The sequence below is a fragment of the Electrophorus electricus genome, chromosome 22, assembly GCF_013358815.1.
Source record: "Electrophorus electricus isolate fEleEle1 chromosome 22, fEleEle1.pri, whole genome shotgun sequence".
NCBI classification, from domain to species: Eukaryota; Metazoa; Chordata; class Actinopteri; order Gymnotiformes; family Gymnotidae; genus Electrophorus; species Electrophorus electricus.
The window spans coordinates 4,150,919-4,177,114 of record NC_049556.1 but is presented as its reverse complement, the minus strand read 5'-3'; the positions used below and the strand labels follow the sequence as shown (position 1 = coordinate 4,177,114).

The window sequence follows — 26,196 nt, the reverse complement described above, 5'->3', positions numbered from 1 at the left end:
GTTTTTTAACAGCTCTACATGAAATATGATGTGTGGGAGCTTATGTTCATGGTTTCCATTTTACTGTGCAATACACTGCAGATTGTATCAGCTCCCTCAGGTGGGACTATATAACACTAGATGGAACAAACTGTGACTTTCAGTGTTGTTTGTTTAAAATAAATGACAGGAAATTGAACCATAAAGTCTTTGTACTGTTACAACCGTAACTGACTTTTTTATATTATATTCCATCTCACTGAATTTTCCAACAAAGACGTTGTTAAGAGAAAGTTTTTTTTATTTACTTTTTTCATTGTTTAAAGCACAGAAGGCAAATCTGTCTCATGTCTAAATTTTGTAACCCTTCCTCAGTTGAGACATTCTGTTTCTAGGAAGGCCACACCAACCACAAACTAACAGTTTCTTCCACAACATTTATTGATTACAGGAATGGAATCCATGACCTGTCAGTTTAAAATGTTTCACAGTCATGCAGTGCAGTTCATAGGAGTATTTGCTTAATATCAATTTCAGAGGATTGAACCAGAAATCAAGAAACCTGTTCTTCAATTGGGTCTTGGGTGGTACAGATGTCTAGTTCTTGCAGTAGGTGAGCTGTTATCACCTTCCTTTTTGCATTGCTGCAATGGTTGGACTGTGAACGTTTCTGGTTTTCACACTGCAGCAATAGTTCTGGTCTTCACACATCGCATTCACACGACTCCCTCTGTACCTGATGCAGGCAGTTTAGAGATTCCACTTAGAGGCAAACTGGTATTGCCCTGTAAGCTTTCTTCAGCTGTCCCTTAAAGGCTAGGAAACAGCTAAAAGTAAAGCTGACATTAAACAATCAGGAAACAGTTTTAGTTATAAATAAAATTCTGATGGTTATACATGTTAGATGGTTCATCTCAAGCATTTTGAAGCAAAAGAGACAGAGGGTGTTGTGTGATTGGTGGGTTTGTGGTGGTGGAGATGGTGTGGAGTAAATTAGTTCAAAATTTAAACTGAAACAACCGATATTTTCGCTCATAGGAACACATCATGGCAATGCTACAGTTCCTGCAACTCTTGTTCCTAGTAGCAGGTAGAACATTCATCAAACCTGAGCTTCAAATGGAAACCTTTGCAGCCATCAACTGTTTACATTGCAGACTTTCTGTGCTGAGATGTTGCGTTTGTTGTGTTGTGCACTGTGTTAAGGTCTATGAATGTAGGTCACCTTACAATATGAAAGTTATATAAACCCAAGATCTGTTCCACAGTAAGGACTGAAGCTCACCTGCAAGGAGAGATGCTTTACTGATAGTTTGGTGACTATCTAGACAGATCTGACATTTACTTTATGTTTTACGTATAGTCTGTTAACATTTTAAATCACCAGTGGGATGAAAAAATCCAACACGCAGTCTTTTGCCTTTAAGGGGTGCTTGTCATAGAAATAGTGACTCTCCCAGGATTTAAACAAAGGGGATCTCACCCACCTCTTACATGATTGCGATGTGGTTTGAAATGACAATCCCTGATTATATGACTTGCTGATCCACAATACAGACACACCTTCCTGGAACCGACACCTCCGTTCTTCCTCAGATAAACGGGATGAATCGCAATGCATGTACTCCACTCTGGGTTCTTGTCTGAATCCATATCTCAGACTAGGGTGGGGGTAGGTGGGGCGAGAATTACCGGTTATTTGTGGTCTCCGTTCCTGAAGATAATTATCCAGGCGGCTGGCAAGAGCCTTAAGTTGATCTAACTTGAGCTCATCAGCCCGGCACACCAGCTCGTGCAATACATCAGAATTCAGGCCATGTTGAAATTGTACAATCAGTGCGGCCTCATGGAGGTGGTCAAAAACTGCTCTAGACAGAACAATAAATTCCTTATACGTGGAGTGTTTTATACCATCCCAAACGGCGGTAGCTCAATCTAGTGCTTTATCTGAAAGACGTGAAGTAAGGAATGTAATTTTCTCTTGGCTAGAGCAGCGGGGAGTACTATTGAAGTATATGGAATGTTGTAATATAAAACCTCAACACTCCTCGTGGGATCCGTCGTATTTCTCGATCGTGTCTATAGATCGCGTGAATCCCTCTAGCACCTGCTGGTGCTGATTGAGTAGGTGGCTTTGGCTGGTAAGGGTTTCCTTAATAGCTTCTGAATCTGCTGTCTGCGTGGAGGCGAAGTATTCTGTGACGGGTCGGGCAAAAACAGACGGTTGCGGATATAAGACAGCAGGTTGGTTTAATCGTTGTACAGGGGTTGTGCAATAATCCTATGTGATGACAAAAGGGTAAGATAAAAGGGACAATTCAAATCGTATAGAGTTTTTACCAGTCCAAGTCAGAAACCAGAAGATCAGTGACAATGTAACCAGGCAGACAATCCAAAAGGGGCAAAATACAACAAAAAGACAACCCAAATACACAAAAAGACAACCCAAATACACAAAAAGACAACCCAAAATAATGCTCGGTTTGCTTCTAGAGACTATTGGCAATACTAAGCAAAGACTTAGAGTTAGAAACAGTCTTATATAATACAGATGAGTTCAGTATTATGGTGACACTGATCTGATTGGACGCCTCTGATTGCTTGAGTCGTTGACTGGCTATTGTAGTCTGTCCGGGGATTTGGCATTATGACAATTATTATTATTATTATAGATGATAAAAAGCAGTTTGACAAATTTTTGTCATTTTGAGTAAATGTTCTGAACATTAGTTGTGAGTGTCTTTTATTCACTGCAGAAATTCAGAATATAATATTTAATCATTTGCTGATACCAACCAATAGTTTAAAAACTTTTAGTACTTTTTTCAACAAGAGCATGTTATGAGTAACATTATTGAAGTGATTTGTAAATACTAGTAGTACTGTACTAGTCAGAAACTTAATATTAAATTCATCTTGGGGAGGAGAAAAATATATTTCAATAATCACTGGCTAGACATCTCACTAATTCCACTAAGCAATTTAAAATCAAAAACATTCGTTTGAATTCTTTACCTTAATTTTGTTTTATAATGATAAAGTATAAAAATAATTTTATATTAGAAATCAATCAGTCTAAAAATGAAGGTGAAACAGATGCACATAATGGAATGCTGTTTGTATTTATTAATTGTAACACAAGTACAGAGTGACAGATCAGCTGTAGTACATAGTCTGTAACTTCATATGTGACTCTACTGTTACAGCTTCATATAGGACTCATATGGGACGTGCTGTTTCAGTGATTAGTCATGATATCATTTATCCACTCCCTGATATGAGGAGCACACACACTTGTGGAATAAGCAATTGTGCTAGAAGTATTATATGAACCTCTGTGAACTCCATAGATCACACTCGTTCTCCCAAACCTCTTCTTCAGCCAGCCTCCACCGGAGTCCCCCTGTTTGAGAGATGGAGGGAGTTCTTTCTCTTTTCCCTTGTTGTTTCCATAGATATAAAGCACCTCATAGACCTGGCTTGTAACTCATTCACTCATGTTTAACATAATTCACCACAAAGGGGCACTGCTAGCACTGAAATAACTTGAAATAAATTGTAAGAGGCACTATTATTTATTTTATTTTATAATTTACATTATATTTAAGATATTTAAGGAAATAATATATGGCATCATAATGGTAGGTCTCCTACCACGCAGGAGTAGGCAGGTGGGTTATTAGGAAGAGCTTGACCACAGAAATAGTTGGTTATGGGTGTAGGACAGTCTGTGACTTGCAGATCAAGACACTGCAGAGGTTGGTTCAGGTCGGCAGGTCCTTAAACATGAAGAAGAAATTATAATAAGGGTGTGACATTATTCTAAGTGCTTATTCAGCATTCTGATGTAGTTTAGCTACAGCTCAGCGTGCAGTACAAGCAGACCTAAAACAAACACAAACACAAAGTGAGAAATACAGAAGGAATAAACACATGTGAAGGAGCCTGATGCAGGAGTGCACAGAGTTGAACATTTTCAGCTTTTGAAAAAGTGAAAAGGCCACTGAATGTGATATTCTGCTATTTTAAAAAGTGCATCTAAACTGAATCTACTTTGACAGTATGGCTGTGACAAGAACAAGCAGAACACTATACACCCAATGCATAAAAATGTTGTTACATATTTAAATTAGTCAAATATTTAAATTTAAAGTATTGTAGAACACTCTTTTACACAAGAGGAAATAATAAACTAACTGAAACAAAACTACAAAGAGAAAGGTTTATGTACATTTACATAATAGCCTTTACATCTATGAGCAGTTTGGTCAGAAGCATTTTTACCAGTTCGGTTAACAGTAGATCCGTGACCAGCGATCTGCAGCTGCTCTCCGTTAACAGGAGTCTGACAGGAGGAGTCAGGAAGCTTAGCAGGAGTGATTCCACTTACAGATCCAGGAAGTTTGAGCAGCATGATGTCACCTGTTCTCTTGGTTTTATCAAATATATGGATGTGACCTTCCTGAATGTTAAACTTTTGGTATGCTCTCTTTGGATGAACATCTTCCCAGACTTGAACACTTCTGCAGAACATATACATGCACACACACACACACACACACACACACACACACACACACACACACACACACACACACACACACACACACACACACACACACACACACACACAAACACAAACACAAACACACACGCATTATTCAGAGTAAAATGAAAATGATAAAATAACACACAAGTATTTTAATCAACCTCTACATACCCACTCAAATAGCAGTGTGCTGCAGTCAACACCCAATTCTTGTCAATCAGAGTTCCTCCACAGAAACCCCTTGATGTAAAAACCCACACCTGATGGTAGCGTTCATTGTTGCTGTCAAAAGCAAGAGTTGCAGGAACGTCAGTATTGCCATTATGTCCTCCTCAGTCTTCAGTTCAGCAGAACATAAAACGTTTAAGACTTTTAAACTCACTCTAACCCACACAATCACACGCCCCCTTCCACAGTCTCACCAATCACACGCCTCCTTCCACAGTCTCACCAATCACACGCCCCCTTCCACAGTCTCACCAATCACACAATATCTCATCTTTTTTCCTTCTAAGTACATGAGACCAAGTACCCAATCATATCATACACACATCGTTTATTTCCACTGAGTTCAGCAAAGTCCACTGCACTTGAGCCCCCCACCATCATACGGAGAACAAACTGATAAATGGAGAGAAATTAATTGGGTTATAAGCAAAAGAAAATGTGGGCATAATTTATCTAGAGAGATAGGTAGCTACATTCGCTAACTGTTACGACTAGCTAACTATGTGGCCTACATTATGCGCCTGTGGCAGGTTGTAAATACAGCCATTCTCTCACTTCATGTTCATGTCTGGTGCTTCATAATGTAGCAACTCATATTTAGCCACAACACACATTCTGAAGAGCAGCTGAAGAGGAGTTCATCGCAACACTGTCTGTTACTTCATAATGTAGTAGCTCATATGTAGTCACATTCTGGAGAGTTTTAACATAACAAAGGTTTGTCTTTGATCCTCATCTCTGTACTGCCAGTGCCAAATAATGACCATGAACTTCACTGTGGACGTGTGAAACCATACCTGCTGTTGCAGCACCAAAGTAGAGAACCACTGTAGTATGCACTGTTACAACTACAAGGCCCATGTGAAAAGAAAAAAAAAAGACTTCTGTTAAAATGGTTGAAAAGCATGTTGAACAGATACTAGTAGGAGCTTTTTACATATGGCAGAGAAAAGTATAGATATATATGACTTGCATTGTTTCTAAGATAAGAAATTAATATCAATTAATAAGTTATCAGGAGTAGCAGAAAGGGCTAGCCAGTGATTGTGGATAAGGAGAGCACAGACTAGTTGGGGAAACGCACCATAATTGGTGGTTTGGTGTTTTAGGTACCTGGAGGCCTGTGTAGCGAGTGTGATGGTGTGTCATGTCATTGTGTAATGTGCCAGATCCAGATGGAATGGGTGGCACTGAACATGCATTAATGGTGCCAGTGGCTTTAGTCACTGGGAGGCCAGGATGGATCTCCAGTGCTGGGGAATGCTTTGTGATATAATACATAAAATCCATGTGGAACTAGTGGAACTAAGTATGCATTAGTGGTGCCAGTGGGGCAGAGTACAGCCTTAGTCACTGGGAAGGCCAATATAGATGTTATGGGTTGGGTGTGTTAGTGCATAAAGCCCATATGGAACTGGTGACAATGAGCATGTGTTGATGGTGGCAGTGGGGCTGAGTTCAGCCTTATTCACCAGGAAGGCCAGTTTGGGTTTATGCTTAAAGAGGTGCAGCTTGGTTTAAAAGGGAGCTTGGAGGGTCTGAGATGCCAGACCTCACTGGTAGGCACAAAGGGCAGTGCCTACCTGATGACCCCTGAGAGGAGCTCGCCTTGTTGTGGTTACTGGAATGAAGAGTGGACAGGGCCCTATGTGAAGCTCTAATGGAGCTCTACTGGCGTAGGACATTTTACTTTTGTCCTGTGTAATGGTACTATTAAATCAATAAGCAGGATACCTAATCAACAGACAAAAAAATCAAACCAAAAGACCTTGATTTGCAAGAATTAAATCATCTGTGAGTCAGCAACATTTGATTGGTGGAAAATGCTGTAGAAAAAAAAGGTGCCACCAAGAGGACGACTACAGAACTACAGCTGAGGGTTTCTGTGTTGACTGCAGGGAGGTGTTACAATAAGAACACTGCTGGATATGTGAAGGTTTAGGGATCAAAAATACTTACCTTACACAATAATTTACTCTTCAAGATGTGTGTGTGTGTGTGTGTGTGTGTGTGTGTGTGTGTGTGTGTGTGTGTGTGTGTGTGTGAGTGTGTGTGTGTAATTGTTTGGCATTAAGTCAGATAACATCTGTATGTTAAATAGGTGACATCATGCTGATCAAATTTCCTGCAGCTGTAAGTGGAATTTTCTGTCTGGATGAACACCTGCCCAGACTGAAACCGTTCTGCAGGATACACACACAAACACACATTAAGTAGATGGCAATGATAAACATACTTTGATAACATTTTATCAATCTCTACATATCCAATTATCTACTTATTATTGAAGTATGATGCAGTCATGACTTCTTGTCAGTCAGAGTCCCTCCACAGAAACTCTTTAGTTCAAAAACCCACACTTGGTGGTGTTGCTCACTCTTGTCACAAGGTTCTCCACCAATCAAAAGATGTTTAACCACTGTTCCTAAATTATTATTAATATTAATAATAATTTTGTTATTTCAATATATTATTATGTTAATCTATATTATTAGAAAGCAGCATTATGCAATCACAACACTGATGCAATCATAAAATATTTCTGAATGTAAACAAAACATTTTACATGGCTTTATTTTCCCTTCTAAGTCCAGGGATTGTGTATGAAGTTTTACCTGCTGTCAAATGCAAGAGTTGCAGGAGCTTCAGCATTGCCGTGTGTTTTTATATTCATATTCATTGAGACTGAGGAGCAGCAGGGCTCTGTATAATATTATATGGAACTTATATGTTATGGCATACACTGCTGACTAATTCATACTACATTTACTCTGACTGATAAATGTTTTCCTCCCACATTTCAACCAAAGAATTTTCCTTAATATACTGCCTGACTAAAAAAAAGGTCACACACTCTAATATTTCATTGGACCGCCTTTAGCTTTACGGCATGCGTTCGCTGTGGCATCGTTTCCACAAACTTCTGCAATGTCACATATATTTCTGTCCAGAGTTGCATTAATTTTTCCCCAATATCTTGTATTGATGATGGGAGATTTGGAGCACTGCGCAAAGTCTTCTGCAGCACATCCCAAAGATTCTCAGTGGGGTTCAGGTCTGGATTCTGTGGTGGCCAATCCATGTGTGAAAATGACCTGACCAACTGCAGCAACCCCAGATCATAGGACTGCCACCACAGGCTTGTACAGTAGGCACTAGGCATGGTGGGTGCATCACTTCAGCCAGCTGTCTTCCTACCCTGATGTTCCCATCACTCTGGAACAGGGTAAATCTGGACTCATCAGACCACATGACCTTCTTCCACTACTCCAGAGTCCAATCTTTATGCTCCCTAGCAAATTGAAACCGTTTTTGCCGGTTAGCCTCACTGACAAGTGGTTTTCTTAAGGCTACACAGCTGTTTAGTCCCAATCCCTTGAGTTCCCTTCACATTGTGCATGCTGAAATGCTCTTACTTTCACTATTAAACATATCCCTGAGTTCTACTGTTGTTTTTCTACGATTTGATTTCACCACACGTTTAAGTGATCGCTGATCATGATCATTCAAGATTTTTTTCCTTCCTCGAAGATGATGATTCCCCACTGTCCTTCCACTTTTTAATAATACGTTGGACTGTTCTTAGCCCAATTTTAGTAGTTTCAGCAATCTCCTTAGATGTTTTCTCTGCTTGCTGCATGCCAATAATTTGACCTTTCGAAAACAGATTAACTTCTTTTCCATGACAACATGCCATTCGACATGGTTGTTTAACAAATGAGAAGCTACTCACTGCATCACTTGGGGTTAAATAACTTGTTGCCAGCTGAAACATAATCACCCATGCCGTAATTATCCAATGGGAGGCTCTTACCTATTTGCTTAGTTATATCCAGGCGGTGACCTTTTTTTTTGTCCAGGCAGTGTATTATATAATATTTAAATTATTCTTGGACACAGCATGGCTGCAATAAAACTGGGCTCCATACCCATGTGATATTGAATTTTAACAACACAACATTTAAACTTATGGCATTTAGCTAACACTTTTATCCAAAGCAACTTATAATTAAGTACAACTTGAGCGTTAAGGGCCTTGCTCAGCAGCCCAACAGTAACAACTTGGCAGTGGGGCAGCTGGAACCAGCAACCTTCTGTTTACAAGTCAAGTACCTTAAGCACTGAGCTACCACTGCCCTACACAACTGCAACCCTGTTCAGTACCTTCAACATCTCTGCTCAACTCTAAACCTGCTGTCCTGTCACTACATCGCTTTTTAACTACCATGGCGACTTCATCCACAGAAATGGAATTTGAGTCACTGTAGGTTTCAGGCACTGCCTCTTGTAAGAACATGTTCACTGGGCTGTTCCCTCCACTGCCCAACAATATCCCCACTAGAGGTCAGCACTTCCCCTGCTCTGCTCGTCACATATTCTAGTTCTGAGGAGAAATTGCATTAAATGAATCCCATCTGACCCTTTGTTACCTCTCAGTTGAATTGATATCTCTTTATTCAACTTTTTTTTCTTTTACTACAATTCCTACCTGTCACATTGTCAGAATGTTTATAGTCTGTTTCTGTCTCATTTTCATTGAAAAATTTGTTGCAGAAAAAATCAGTGTACACGACACATCCTTTCAGTGCCTGTATGCCATCCTCCATATTGAAAGGCCTGGCAGGGTTGGGATGTTGCAGACTCGTAGTGGTGAAGGCCATCTTGAGCTCCTTGAAGGCATTTTCAATCACAGGGCCCCAGGACAGCTGGTTGTTCTTCCCATGAAGCAGGTTAGTGAGGGGATGGGCTTTAACACTAAACTCCCTAACAAAGTGCTAGTAGAAGTTTATGAACCACAGAAAGCAGGCTCATGGCGCATCATGGAAGCAGAGCCAGTTGGTCACCAACTCAACTTTAGTTGCCTACATCTGCACAATGGATATGTAAATGAGGTAGCCAAAGTAGCTAAACTCGTGCAGATGGAACTCATCAAGGGAATGTCATTGTCAAGGGAAACATCATTGGGAATGTCAGGATGTCATCGTCAAGGGAAACGATGACAGATCTGCCCGGATAGTCCTGGAGGACCTCTTTCATAAATGCTGGAAAGATGGAAAGTGCTCTAGCTAGTTTATATGGGATACCTGATTCATGGTTGTTATATAATTCTTTGCTACTTATGTGCTGCCAGTAATGCAGAGTGTAACTGCAGCATTGGATAAAAGGAGCTCTTAGCAGTAAAACTAGCTCAGGAGGAGTGGAGACACTGGTTTCAGGGAGCTAACCATCCTTTCCTCGTCGTCACTGACCATAAAAACTTGCATACATGCGCATGTCTAAATTCTCGTGAAACCCTCTGGTCTATTTTTTTCTCACTGTTAGATTTTTACATTACTTACCGTCCAGGCTCTCGCAATACTAAGGCGCACGCCCTATCACGTATGCTCCTGGGGGAAACAGAGGACCCTAACGCCATTCTTCCTACACAAATTAAAGTTGCATCAATAAATTGGGAGATTGAGAAGGAGATTGAGGAGTTACTGACAGACACAGAGATTACCGCAGAATGTCCAGAGGGTAAATTCTTTGTACCCGTTAATTGTCACGATAAAATATTAACCTGGGCATACTCAACCTTGGCGACTGGATATCCTGGGGAGACCCGCACACTGTAACTTACTGTCACACGACCAACCCCAGCCCATGACAACTCCTGTATTCCCTAAACCTCATCAGATCCTCATCACCGGTTTACTAGTTTCACCTGTATCACATCTTGGTTATGTCATTTAGTCTTTCCTGTTCCGTTCTTTGATTGCGAAGTATTATCACTTTTCTTTTGCGAACGCTGAGCACGTCCCACTGTGCATGTCCGATATATTTCTGGCTAATACCCTTGCCTGACAAGTGTCTGGTCTGGTCTCAGATCTTGAGCCAGATAACACTTTGGTTGGTAGAACATGTTTCTCCCCTGCATGCAAAAATAACAATTAGAGTATTTGTTCCTTGTTTCAGAAGGATACTGTTTCTATATAAAGAATTATATATAACACATTCTTAATATAGAACAAAATGAGGGAAATATTGTTTAAAACTAATATTATCCTACCAACAATTTCTAGACTAAACTGAAGAGGTATGCTCCCAAAATGCTCCTTTAGTGATACTAACCCTGAAACATCACTACATCTGGCAATGTGAGCATGTAAAACTGTTTTGGAAGAGCTTGGCCAGATTTATTGTCAAACATACTGACTCTGACTTCACTTTGTGACTGGAATATGTTTTATTTGCTTTTACTGATACTTGTAGAAAAAAGGTAAGACAATATTATATTATTAATCTGATCCTTTTTTAGCTAAATTTCATATCCACAAGTGTAATAATTTTTATACCAAAGCTAAAATGAATAATTGCACCATTATTTGCTCTACTGGCTGTTAAAATGGTTTATATAGTCTGTAATTCTCTGAAAGTCTTTAATTGCAAGTGTAATAATACAATTTTGTCTTTTTTTCTCCAGTTTGATGTGATAGACATTTACTTATCAACCCCCTGCACTGTACTGTTCTACATTCTCCTGCTTCAATAATTGCACACACAAATAAATAAATATACAAAATGAAAAATAAATAAATTAATGTTGCCTGACTTAATGTCAAACTTTTGGAATTCTCTATATGGATGAACACCTGCCCAGACTGAAACAGTTCTGTAGAACAAATAGCTGCACATGAACACAAACATCATGAAAGGTAAAAATAAATGACCGTATAAGCTCAAAGTAACTAAGTGTATTTTTAACCTCTCACATACAACATTCATATTGTAACAGTGTCCTGCAGTCAACACCCAGTTCTTATGTCCCACCACAGATGTAACGGTCTGAGAATGTGAGAAGAATAAGGGGAATACTGAAGACATTGTGTCTATTTCAAGCACTGATAGAAACGTTATAAAAACTCCCATACAAAAACCTTTTTTTGTTTTGGATTTTTAAAGTGATTTTTTTCAATGAGAGCATGTTATGAGTAAAATTATTGTGATGATTCATTGTGGTGACTTATTGCGTGTAACGTTGTCGCTGGCCCGAGTGCCGGTGGGCGTGGAGCAGGACGCACAGACTCCCTCGAAGTGAAACATTTAACATAAAACATATAGAACAGTGGCTGGCACACACAACACTAACGACATACATGACTTATACATTTAACTAAACACAGACTACAATCACATCTCACAAATGACTATACACGCACTAACATACATCAGCGAACGAACAATGACCAACGGTGAGGTTTTTTGTTTTGGATTTTTAAAGTGATTTTTTACAATGAGAGCATGTTATGAGTAAAATTATGGTGGTGATTTGTTGTGGCGACTTATTGTGGTGAGTACTGGTCAACTGACAAAAACATAGTTAATCATAAAAGCATTTTTGGCAGGAGAAGAATATTATTTCAGTGTTCACTGTTTAGACATCTCGCTAACGTGTAATCTTTCTTTACCTTTACTATTACTATCTTAAAGTAACAATAGTAATAATTTTATATTAGAAATCAGTCAGTCCAAAAATGAAGGTCAAACAGATGCACATAATGGAATGCTGTTTATATTTAATAATTGTAACACAAGTACAGAGTGACAGATCAGCTGTAGTACATAGTCTGTAACTTCATATGTGACTCTACTGTTACAGCTTCATATAGGACTCATACGGGACCTGCTGTCTCAGTGATTAGTCATGATGTCATTTATCCACTTCCTGATAGGAGGAGCACACACACTTGTGGAAAGGGAAATTTGTCTATACTGAATATGTGAAGCTTTGTGAACTCCGTAGATCACACCTGTTGTCCCAGTCCTCTTCTTCAGCCAGCCTCCACCGGAGTCTCCCTGTTTGAGAGATGGAGGGAGTTCTTTCTGTTTTTCCATTGTTGTGAACATTTAGATATGAAGCACCACATAGACCTGGCTTGTGACATTCACTCATGTTTATCATAATCACCACAAGGGCGTACAGCTAGCACTGAAATAGCTTGAAATAGATTGTAATAGGCACTATTACTTTTATCTTATGTTTTAGATATTTAAGGAAATAATATATGGCATCATAATGGTAGGTGTCCTACCCCACAGGTGTAGGCAGGTGGGTTATTAGGAAGACCTTCACCACACAAATAGTTGTTTATGGGTGTAGGACAGTCTGTGACTTGCAGATCAAGACCTTGCAGAGGTTGTTTCAGGTCAACAGGTCCTAAAACATGAAGAAGAAATGATAATAAGGGTGTGACATTATTCTAAGTGCTTATTCAGCATTCTGATGTAGTTTAGCTACAGCTCAGAGTGCAGTACAAGCAGACCTAAAACAAACACAAACAAAAAGTTAGAAATACAGAAGGAATAAACACATGTGAAGGAGCCTGATGCAGGAGTGCACAGAGTTGAACAGTTTCAGCTTTTAAAAAAGTAAAAAGGCCACTGAATGTGATATTCTGCTATTTTAAAAATTGCATCTAAACTTAATCTACTTTGACAGTATGGCTGTGACAAGAACAAGCACACTATACACCCAAAGCATAAAAATGTTCAGTCACATATTCAAATTAGTCAAATATTTAAATTTAAAGTATTGTAGAATGCTCTTTTACACAGGATAAAAGAGAAAATAATAAACTAACTGAAACAAAACTACAAAGAGAAAGGTTTATATACATTTACATAATAGCCTTTACTTCTATGAGCAGTTTGTTCAGAAGCATTTTTACCAGTTTGGTTAACAGTAGATCCGTGACCAGCGATCTGCAGGTGCTCTCCATTAACAGGAGTCTGACAGGAGGAGTCAGGAAGCTTAGCAGGAGTGATTCCACTTACAGGTCCAGGAAGTTTGAGCAGCATGATGTCACCTGTTCTCTCAGTTACATCAAATATATGGATGTCACCTAATGTAATGTTAAACTTTTGGTATGCTCTATTTGGATGAACACCTGCACAGACTTGAAGACTTCTGCAGAACAGATACAAACACACACACACACACACACACACACACACACACACACACACACACACACACACACACACACACACACATTATTCAGAAGAAAATGAAAATGATAAAATAACACACAAGTATTTTAATCAAACTCTACATATCCAATCATTGATCCAATCAATTATCATATATATGGACATGACACAGCTGAAGGTCAAACATTTGATATCTCTTATGTGGATGAACACCTGCCCAGACTGAAACACTTCTGCAGGACATGCCCATGTGTGCACACAATGGCACATGTAAGGAAAATAAAAATTACAGCAAATTATGAATGATTTCTGTCCCTCAACTTTTATCTCTCAACCACTGACAGGTTCAGGAAGCTTGATTAGCATGATTAGCATGATTGGCTTGATTAGTATGATTAGCATTCATGGTGAATTCGTCATATACAACTCTGGAAAAAAGTCCTTCAAAATTGCACTCCTTCAAAATGATCAGTTTCTCTGTTTTTACTATTTGTATTAGGTATGCATTTGAGTAAAAGGAACATTTTTGTTTTATTCCATAAACTAGTGATAACATTTCTCCCAAATTCCAAATAAACATTTTGTCAATTTAAAATCAGTATTTGGTGGAATAATCTGGATTTTCAATCATAGCTTTCATGAATCTTGGCCTGCTCTACGCCAGTCCTTCATGTTTCTTGTTAAATAATATTTGGTTCAGGTGAACACCTGATCAGTACATTCTTAAGTAAACTTAGGTATGCCTGTGTTGGAGTTCGACTGGAATGGGTGCTGTACATGTAGAGATGAAGTTTTCACACACACACACACACACACACACACACACACACACACACACACACACACACACACACACACACACACACACACACATTTCTAAAGGTCACAGATACAGATTATGCAGCACAAACTGGGCTAATTAAGATACAATTGTTAATTGTGTTCATTGTAAAGCAAACTTGAATTCCTTCATAGGCGCTATATAAAGATAACTTAATTCATTCATTCATTCATTCATTCATAGATTCATAGAAAGCATGTAATAATACATTTCTATAATAGCCCAATACATACCCGCCTACTGTTATGTTATAACAGTGAGATGCAGTCAGTATCCATTTGGCATCTATTAGAGTCCCACCACAGAATCTATGGTGAAAAATCCATACTTGACGGAGTCGTTCTGTGTTTGTACAGGGTCCACCCCCAATCAGACGCTTCCCAATCTCAGCTGATCCAGGACCTGGAATTATTTTGGACTTATATTTTGGCTTTTATTCTATTGTTTAGTGATGAAAGTATAGAAATGCATAACAAACAAAAATTTGAGTCATGTTTTTTAGACATAGTACACATATTAACATAGGTAAGCTACAGGAAATATGTTTGGTTTGGTTCAAAATTATAAGACCAAGCTATTTTAAAGGTATTTCAGTATGGTTCATAATTGAAAACTCTTAACATAAAAATTCACAATTGACAGTCCATACAAAATGTAGCATATACTTGTTATGAACAATTTAATCAGCATTTCTTTGCAACAGAGACAGGAGTTTTATTTGTTCCACAATCTGTGTATTGTTTACATGTCATGCTTTACCTGCCAAGAGAAGCAAGACTTGCAGGAGAAAAAACTTTGCCATGATTGGTCCCACTCTCAGTCTTCAGTTGAGTGAAGATATCAGAAAAGTTTCTGATGCTTTTAAACTCTCTTTAACCCACAATGCCACACCTCCTTACACAAGACTCACCAATCACACTGTACACAGAGCATCGTTTTACGACTTGTGTCAAATTGTTCACTGGGATCAGTTAAGATCAAGTAAGATGAACTACAAACATTCTCACAGAAAACACCATTCATTTACTGCAACAATGTAATGCTTTTAAAATATATAGAGACCTGTTGAAACCGATAACAAGGACATGTTTATGTAAAATCAACATTTTAATTGTTTTTAAGAAATTAACATTTCATAATTCATATCCAAATGCTTTATTTTAATATAAAACATCAGGTTATGAAAAAAAGCAGGTTGTTACAGAACGACTTTTCTAGTTATGTTCAGGTGTCTTTATCCTAAGACACAGCTGCAAAAACACTTAATTAAAATAAAAAATAAAAACAAAATTTCAACCACAGGACGCATAGACGTCTTTCGACGAAGACAGACATTTATTAGGCACACCGAAACAACGGAGACTATGAAACTGAGTAACCTTTATACCTTTGAACTGTATGCTAACAAGGTCTTTCTGGTGTTTCTAATATGTGCTCTCACTGAGCACTTTAACAGAAATATTTAACAGCTTTCCATGACACTTTTCATAGTAAAATGGTTGCACGAGTCACCCTGGCCTGAGCATCTGACATGATGAGTAACCTATCAAATTACATGGCAACTATTCACCTGCGTAAGTGTGTCTACAAGCTACTCTACATATTTCTAAAGTTGGTGAGTGCATGTAAATATGTTAAATAATTCTATTAATAATTCCTATAATTGTTAATTTGAGATTGACTTTACATCCCCTGGAGCCACACCTGGCGGGCAGGCTACCCACAAAACCAGTCAGGCGCAACCTGAAAAAGGAGATGCAGAGTCATTGTGTTGGTCCACCACCTCCAAGGTGGAGCGTGGGGTCGGCTGCAGTACCAGTTGTGTGGCAGGCATGGGTTAGGAAGTTTCAGATGGACCAGACCTTGGGGATGGAAACTGACTCCAAGGAATGTGGAACATCTCTTCTTGGACAGTGTGTGATATACAAAGGTCTGTTGATGTTGAAGGTTGGGGTTGCATTGAGAGGAGGCTCTGCCTGATAGTTTCTGATGTGGGTTCTGCCCAGGTTGTGGAACAGTGGATCAGCTTGGCTGCCTTAGCCTTGTGAAGAATTATGGGAGTATGCCAGTGTAGTCTGCCTGTGCTTTGTAGACTTGGAAAGGGTCATATGACTGTGACCTAAACAGTGGTGTCATTACTACACTATAAAAACCTAAACAATGATGTCATTACTATTCTATAACCTCCTAAACAGTGGTGTCATTACTATACTATAAACACCTAAACAGTGTCAGTAGCAGGTACCATAAATGCCATTCAATGTCATACTGTGACATATTAATGAAATGTGTGGCAGGCATGGGTTAGCAAGTTTCAGATGGACCAGACCTTGGGGATGGAAACTGACTCCAAGGAATGTGGAACATCTCTTCTTGGACAGTGTGTGATATACAAAAGTCTGTTGATGTTGAAGGTTGGGGTTGCATTGAGAGGAGGCTCTGCCTGATAGTTTCTGATGTGGGTTCTGCCCAGGTTGTGGAACAGTGGATCAGCTTGGCTGTCTTAGCCTTGTGAAAAATTATGGGAGTATGCCAGTGTAGTCTGCCTGTGCTTTGTAGACTTGGAAAGGGTCATATGACTGTGTACCTCAGCATTAGTTGTGGGAAGTGATGCAATATTATAGGGTATGGAGGTGATGCTTTGGGTGGTCCAGTCTTTGTTTAAATGCAATAAGAGCTGTGTCCTCTTTTTTAGCATTAAGTCAACGTCGTTCAAAATGGGTGTTGAGCTCTGCCGAGGGACTGTCAGATCATCACTCCTATTTGTGTGGGGGGTTTTATTAAAAAAAAACAAGTACAAATGTTTCTGCAAAAGAGGAGAGATGATGTTCTAGCACTGGAATGATCATCCTTGTTTAAGACGTCATAAAACAACACATCCTTTTTCTACATGTCTTTTCCAGTAGTACAGCACACCAAGACTCATTATTGCCTGGCACTGTATCGGCCAAGCCGACTTATCCTGGATTGCATTTGCATCATCGGTTGAACTCGTTTGGAAGTTCTTGAGAATCTTGTTTGATTATACAAATGAACACAATTTTGTGAAGTCTTATCAGTCCACGCAGAACAAAGAAATTTAGATGATTGCAAGCACATTTGTAACAAATAACAATAAACCAACAAAGCAGGATACAAAGATAGGTTCTGATAAATAGGAGACACATTCCTGTACCAGCTTGATCATCCCTTCCTGTCATGTCTTTGACTATCTTGGCATTCCTAATGCAACACAGAAACAGGTGTGCAGAATTTCTATCAGGTGCTGAAATAGGGATGAAATTCTGAGTGGTAGGACTTCAGCCTTACCTTTTCTGCTTCTTAGATTGAGATGTGTTCTTACTGATTCTTTTGCTGGTATTGCTCTTCACTTCTGTGTAATGTGTTGTACTGAAGTTATGATTTCCTTTTTACATGGACACAGCAACTGGGAAGCTGAATGTGGAAACATTCAGAAACATGTCTAGTGTTATCATGCTTGTATGCTGTCAATCTTGAAAAGTGGTTCCTAGGGGTTAAAACCTCACAAATGAGAGGTAATTGTCATTGTTACTACTTTACAAATTACAAATTACTTTACAAAAATAGATTCAGCTTTTGTTAATTGAGTCTAAATAGCACCTTAGTAGGTTTCATCATTCATAAGTATAGGACAGCAAACATCACAGAACTTTTCAAATATCAAAAAAACTCTAGTGTCGTGTCATTCATACACAAGTATATCAATGATCAAAATAAAATTCTTTCAGGGTTTTCATACAACAGACAGGATCTATATTTAAAAGGCAATGCAAAGAGATAGCACTGTATACAAGCACTACATATAGTCCGATTAGACAAGGAGTGCAGGAAAAAACACTACATTACAATACAGAAAATACATTAAACATCACGCTGAACAGGACAGATTGAGAGAGACAATTTCAGACAGATCTGTTGAGTCATAGTGTAGCAGTTTGGTCCCTGCTCAAACACACCATCTTTACCTTATCAGTTAATTAGCAGGGCTGGGTTGTAAAACAAAGATCATTTTCAAATTCTAGAGCGAGTATAATACTGTACACACTCTGTCTTATTTAAATTGATCACAACACTATGATGATGTTGGGAAATAGGCCCTGATTAGTAGGTCTGTTGGAGTAGTATGTAAATCTAAAGAAAATTAAGCAAATTACATGTGAGGCAAACCATCTCGGCAGCATTTGATACGTACGCCGTCAAGTAGTATAATAAGAATGCGCTTAAAACATGACATAACAAGCCAGACACTTGTGGATAAGATTAACCAATAGAGTGTTATCGATTGTAGGGCAAACCAAACACATGTTCAAACACAGGCGAGGGTCAAAACCAGTACAAAATTATTACAACCAAAGGGGATGTCCGGAGTGCAAAAACAGAGCAAACTTGAGCTAAAATATTCAAATGAGAGCTAAGTACATCTACTAATTTATTATAAGCTGTTAATGCTTATTAATTGTTAAGAAGGCCAAGTACTTATTCTGTATACTGCAACACTGTAATTTATTCTGTAATCTGTATTATGTATTTTCTGTATTATCAATTGCATACCTCCAAAGGGTCCTGGACGGCAAGCGCCTGAATGATGGGACAAACGATGCGTAATAAACCTTATTATTCATATTCTGCCCTAGCTCAAGCTTACGTAAAGAAACAGCAGAGCAACCAGTCATAGACGATTTAGTCATCTCATTTAGAAGCTCTGATGTCATGTGTAAGGGATTTGTTACTATATTGTTACTCTGTTTATTTACATGTGCCTCACTTAACTACAACCAGTTTCTGTTATGCGCTCATTTCAGATAGGCACAATGAAATGGAGCAATGTAGCATTATACTGTAAGACACTACAATCATTCCTGATAAGATCAGATCCAGATTATGTTTGAACTGTTGCATCAATTGAAGCAATTCTTACATCAGCTCGTTAATGCACAAAGAGTGCCACAGTGCGAGAGGAAGGCGTCTGTGCCACCTAGTTTCCTCAGCTGTTCCTGGTTCTGTCTTCGCCCTGGTAATCTGTTCCCAAGTATTCCCTCGTCTTGTTGATTCCTCTTGCTCCGTTCGCCCTGTTGTTTCTCTGTCTCATTTTTCCCTGGTCTGCTTTCCTGAGCTAGTTAGGATTCTCTGGCTTGTTCATGTCACTCTGTCATTTAGTAGTTCTGGTATTTGCCTGTATATTCTAGTTTCCCAGCTGTACTCCTGTATGTCTCCTATCCTTGTGTTTGCCTGTTTTCTGCTTAGCGCTTCCCCTGCTTTTCCGTTCTAACTGGTTAACCCTTCTAATCAGAGGGGCTAGTTCTCATGCATTTGTACCTTGAGTTTATATACTTACTTTATCGCTCTTTGTAGCCTGTCATTTCTCCGAAGTGTATTATTTGGCTTATCTTCTCAGTTTGGTTTGACCCCTAGTATGTGTTCATTCAATAAGCATTGTAAATGCAATACCCAATCATTTCCAATGCTGAGTCTCTGTATTCACTCATTAGTAGTCATGCAGCTCTGCCAGTGGGTACACCGCTGCCTCTGCAATCATTACAATACGTACTGTTGTCTCTGTCTCTCTCCCTTTCTCTACTCACTCTTCATCACTCTTCCCCTCCTCCGTTCCTTTGATCCCGCCATTATCCTGTAAACGTCTCCCCGCTAGGTATAGCGAATGCAAACCATTGGTGCTAGTTTCTATGTAGCCAAGGGAACAAGCCCGGATAGCAAATTTGGTATGGCCCCAATCTGGGCCACATCCGGCACTTACTTTCAGCCCGCATACTACATGGAATGATGGCACAGAAGTGGGCCAGATGGGGTTGTCGGAACTCAGTCAGTTTACCGCCATGAGAGCACCGCACCGCAGAGACCTTTAAGCCACTAGTGCCAGAAATGACCCACAACTCAACCACATTTAGAACTGGGCCATTATTGTGTGTTACGCTCCTGGACCGCTGCTGTGCGCTCCTGGTCCTGTTTGTGATTTGAGTCTTTCTGTGCACCTCGTTACTGGCTCTGCCCTGCCTTAAGTGATAGCTGTGGCCTGTATAAGGACTCTGCAGGTAGAAGCTTGCCCAAGCTCACACTAGGATTGCTCTAGCTTTGTGTGGGTTTGGCTTAGTGTACCATTTGCTTGTTTGGTTTATGTGGTCTTGGCTGTGCTCACCTTGTCTTTTGATATCTATAGTCAGCTTGTGTTTGTGTATTTGTAGAACTGTATGTAAGCACACACTGGGTTTCACTTGTGTTCTTATGATCCCTGTGTTAGAGTACATGTTCTAATATATGCGTCCGTGCATGCATGTGTGAGTGTGTGGGCGTGTGTGTGTGTGTGTGTGTGTGAGTGTGTTTGTGTGTGTGTGTGTGTGTGTCTGTGTGTGTGTGTGCGTGTGTGTGTGTGAGTGTGTGGGCGTGTGTGTGTGTATGTGTGTGTGTGTGTCTGTGTGTGTGTGGGCGTGTGTGTGTGAGTGTGTGGGCGTGTGTGTGTGTGTGTGTGTGTGTGTGTATGTGTGTGTGTGTGTGTGTGTGTGTGTGTGTGTGTGTGTGTGTGTGCGTGTTAATTCTTTATTCAGTAAAAGCATTCTGTTACTGTGAAGGAAACATTTCATAGATGGCTGCAGGAAATATAGAAACATGTCTTGAGTGTAATGAGACTTTGTTGTTCTATTAGTCAGTGAATCAGACTTTGTTGTTTTATTAGTCAGTAAATTAAACTTTGTTGGGGGATTTTGTAGTAGTAGTCTGTAGTGTCCAAGTGGTCTAAGGTAATTTGCACATTATAATTCCTTTAATATTTGCAGTCCTGAACTTGTGAATAAAGTGTCAGCTACCAAAGGAGCTGTACCCCAGGACCAGCTAGTAACCCAGAAGTGACCCGATCCTACTGTAGTGAGTCTGAAGGGCTTGTATTATCATAGCTAAGTTACCTGGAAAGTTAATTAGCCACACACGTTAATGTTTTTAGATTCCATTATAAAACATCTAATATTTTATATTCCATTATATTTGTTAGAAATTCCACGTAAAGTATCAGTAATCTGTCAGACATCTGTAGTGATGCATGTGAACATGTAGAGAGTAGCAGCTTTAATTTATTGTATATTTGCATAATATCCTGTACAGCTGTACCTGCTTATGATAAACAGCATCATTATTGTTACTTTGAAAAAGTGAAAGCAGACTTTTATTAGTCAGCTTTTATCAGGGTTTATTCACAGTAAGTCATGAGTAAGCGGAAGAGTGGCAATGATATGCAGCAGTTTTTTGGGGAAACCTCAGAAAAAAGAAAGTTGTGAGAAAATGAGTACTAGTCAGATGATATGAGTATAGAGGAGAGTTGTAGAAGAACTGAGTCAGAATTATCCAAAAAAAAGCCCTAATTTGAATAAAAGTAGTATTTCAAATTAGTAGTCCTCCAGATATTTAAAAACAATTAAATACATAACTAAAAATAAATGAGAGGAGAAGAGAGTGCTAGAGAGGAGAAGATAAGTCAAGAGGTTAAAATGATTAAATGAAAACATCAATTAAACATCAAATAAAAACACCAATTTCCTAAACCTTGGTCACTATATGTGGACATTCATATAACAATACATAGATTTCTGGTTATATGAATATCATTATACTTTATTAGTCCCTTAATAATAATAATAATAATAATAATAATAATAATAATAATAATAATAGCTTATGGCTATGACATTCTTGTATGCTACTTCATATGACGTTATTTTAATAGCTACAACAAGTGTGTATGCTAAGAAAATCTCTAATAAGCCAAGTAAATAAACAATGAGGATCTCTTTCACACGATGTCATAGAGACCTTTTGGGACATCATTCCAAAATGCTACACATATTCTAGAACACTGACCACCCTGCACAGGAAGGTGAAAGTAATGACAGTTTTACTAGTTTATTTAAAATTGTAAAAACTCTATACTTAAAAAAATTAACTCGTCTCACAGCTCCGAGAGGGAGAGCAGCCCCAGCAAGATCAGAAGATGAGAGAATGAACGGGAATGATAAGTCACTTCACTCAAGGAATAATAATATAAATGTATGATTGACCTTTTGTAGAAGTGGTAAAGACAAAGTAAAATGTAAGGATTGTTTATCACAGCCTGTGTTTTATTGATTTTTGAAGGTGCAGCTCATTTTTTATGACAAAAATATAACATCTTTAAGCTATTTCTATAATTACATACAATACAGTCGAAGGTCTTAGTTGATTACCAAGAACTTCATGTTTATTTCATGATTTATTCAACACTAACGTAAATGGCAGTGGTAGCTCACTGGTCAAGGTACTTAATTAGTGGTCAGAAGTTTGCCAGTTCATGTCCCGTTACTGCCAGGTTGCCACTGTTGTGCCCCTTAGCAACACCCTTAACCCTTAACTGCTCAAAATGTATTCAGTCATAGTTGTAAGTTACTTTGGATAAATGTCTCACCCATCTGCAATAGATGTAAATATTTACTTAGCTGATATGTATTATTCTGGAAAATATGATTTAACTCATTTTTGATCTTCTTGAGAAATCTTTATAATAAACTGAAATATATCTGAATATATATTCAATATGAAATAAATCTTGTATGCATAATTGTTTTGCCTTTTTTAAAAACTGTTGCTACAACATGTATTTCATTCAAACTCTAATCTATGTAGGCTTCCAACACACATTGTCAGCTGTTTCCATCTCTTAAAGAGTAATACATGGTATTGACTCAGTGTGGTAGTGTGTGGAATTCTGCTGAAAAGCTGTAACAATGTCAAAGTAGCTCAGTGAAGATGTTTGAGGCTGATCTGTTCTCCTGATAAACTACCCCAGCACCAAATCACTTCAGTTCGTTATAGCACATACCAGATTTTTTGGACCTGACTGAGTATAGGATGCAGAATATAATGTAATTTAGATAATGAAGGTCTCAAATGATCTCGAAATGGTTGATGGGTTTTCCTGTTGTGGTGAAGAGCTTGTTCTCTTGCCACTGTGTCATAAGGTCATGCCCAACCTTGACTGCTTCAAGAAGTCCCAAAAGTTCAAATCCAGATATATTTGTATAAAGCATTTTTACACCACATGTTCTCACAAAGCAGCTTTACAGAGATCATGTGTACATAGAATCCAGTTCCAAGCCCCTAATGAACAAGCCAAGGTAACAGTGGCAAGGAAAAATTCCCAGAGAGCAGAAGGAAGAAACCTTGAGAGGAACCAGGCTCAGAAGGGGAACCCATCCTCCTCTGGTTGACACTGGATCGCAAATAGCACAAAATGAATAAAAGTTGCTTTTAACTTTAACATCATTTAAAACCTAAGAGAAGAACAAACTAAATGGAATGACCAACATATTTGGCAAAAATACTGGAGTTATTCAGTTTGTAGAACCAATTTGTAGGCCACAGAGTAAACAACTAAGACAGTCTGGCAGGAGAGGCAATGGCAGTGGTTATGATCCAATCAAGTATAGAGGGTCCTTGCTGGTCAGACTGGTCTGGTCTGGCAGATGAGCCTATCAGGTACAGCTGGAGGGTCGCTGGTGGTCATACTGATCTGATGGACATGCAGATGAGCTAATCGGGTACAGCTGGAGGGTCCATGGTGGTTAGACTGGTCTGAAGAGCAAACAACCAGGAACTCTTATTGCATCAGCATCAGTAGAGATGAGAGGCTGTGCAGCTCAGCAGAAAAAAACACATGGAATTCATTAGCTCTGTTTGGAATGTACTGGACAGTTATATATGAATTTAGAAGTTCATCCTCCTTGTAACAGAGTGAACTGTTATAAGTGTTTCCAGATCTTTCAAAGAGGCCACTGGTAACACTGCAAATGCTCGCTTGCCCCTCAACTGGATTCCAAAGCCTTATCTCAGTGAGTAGAATATGTTGTTGCTCTTTGAACTGAACAAAAGCTTCAGTTCTTGCAGGATAAATCAAGGTGTTTAAACACTGTTTTAGATCTTGACTGATGTCATGTTCTTTGTAACTGTAGTCGGTATTAGTAATGTTCCAAATGAGCGCCCCACCTTTAGAATTTGGAACAGCACAGATGTACATCTGGAAAGTTCTCTTCTCTGTTTCCCTCTTCTGCTTATCCATTTTATTTCTTGCCTGTTCTCCAAATGTTGTGCTTTCATGCATTTCAAATTCCTGAGGCTTAGTATTTTAAATACAGTGTAAAGCCTCTCATGTATATATCCTGTGGGGGACTGGGTTCAGTCCCCTCTCTGGGCTCCATGTTATACCAATAATAATCCTTGGAAAAAGCTCCTATCATTTGACTTTGATTTCCTACCTGGAAATTGTAAGTCACTTTGGATTAGAGCGTCTGCCAAATGTATAAGAAATACATCATATAACAGAGAGATGGAGACTTACCACTAGAGACCACCTGGAGAGAACAGAGCAGCAGCACAAACAGCAGAGCAGACAGGTTCCTCATTCTAGCAAAATGGCTGATTACACACAGAGAGAGACTGTGAGGGCAGAGTGGGCCCTGTACTACAGGACAGAGGAGCTGAGTGTGTGAGAGGACGTGAGTGTATGAGAGGACGTGAGTGTGTGAGAGCATCTGAGTGTGTGAGGAATGACTTGCACCTCTGCATTTATACATAGAGAAGGAACTGTTGTGTCTGAATGAAATCCCCAGTGGTTCTAAAGTAAAACCTGTTTCTCTCTGAGTCTGTCTTGCTGCTGTGAGGTGCGTCCTGTTCTCGTTACACTAACATCACGTCTGTGTGGTTACACGATCTCAGCTATTTACAGACCACTTAGAATTTGCCCCAAGATACAGAAATGCACATCTTGCTATCACGCCTTTACGCAATGAAACTGATACACTGTGTAGGCATTTAAAACATCGAAACTTGCTATCGTGTTCCTGTAATTATTTGATGATGTCACCTGCCTTGGTAACCAAGAAGGTCCCCGTGAGGACGTGAACTTGGTGCACCTGCTCAGGTATGCTGTGCCATTCAGGGGGTATCAGGGTCCTTCTGTGTACCCGGAAAACATTCCCACTCCCATTCCCATCAAGCTGCCATCCCAGCATCACACCAAACTAGATGATCCCGTGAAGCTGACTAACGTCCGGTCCTCAGTTAATTTTTCATGCTCGTGGGATCTTTCATAACGTGCCCTTTAGTTTTATATCGACAATATTAGCAGTTTACAGGTTGTACCTAATAATTTAGTAAATCAGGTCAACATTAATGAATTTGATAGTGATTGTGAATTATCTACCTGGTTATTACACACACACTTTTTATGATTGATATTCATCTAGTTTAATAATTACATTGATTATGTATTTACAATAATTACATAGTTTAATAATTACAGCAATAGAGGTTTTTTTAACAAAGAAATGCTGTTGTGAGACATTGTTTAGGGGACTTTTGCGTTGTGTATGTTGCATTTGCTTTTACATACAAACTTCATTAGTTATAGTTTAATTGTTTTTACAAACCATCTGAGACCTGGGATCACTGTATTGCTTTTTTGCATACTGAATGACATGGGTCATTGGGGCCTTTAAAACCTAAGCAATAAATTAGTTAGGGCTGAGGTCTTGGTTTTAGCCTATATGAAAATATGTCTAGTTTAGATTCTCTG

At 39.0% G+C, this 26,196-nt stretch overlaps 1 long non-coding RNA gene across 1 annotated transcript in view; it reads left to right on the top strand.

Annotated features, from left to right (window-relative positions):
• LOC118240633 overlaps positions 1-26,196 on the top strand; it is a 34,686-nt gene that overhangs the window by 5,568 nt on the left and 2,922 nt on the right. The window contains exon 2 of the long non-coding RNA XR_004775541.1: positions 9,311-9,486. This is a non-coding gene — a long non-coding RNA (uncharacterized LOC118240633). The remainder of the gene's footprint in view (positions 1-9,310; positions 9,487-26,196) is intronic.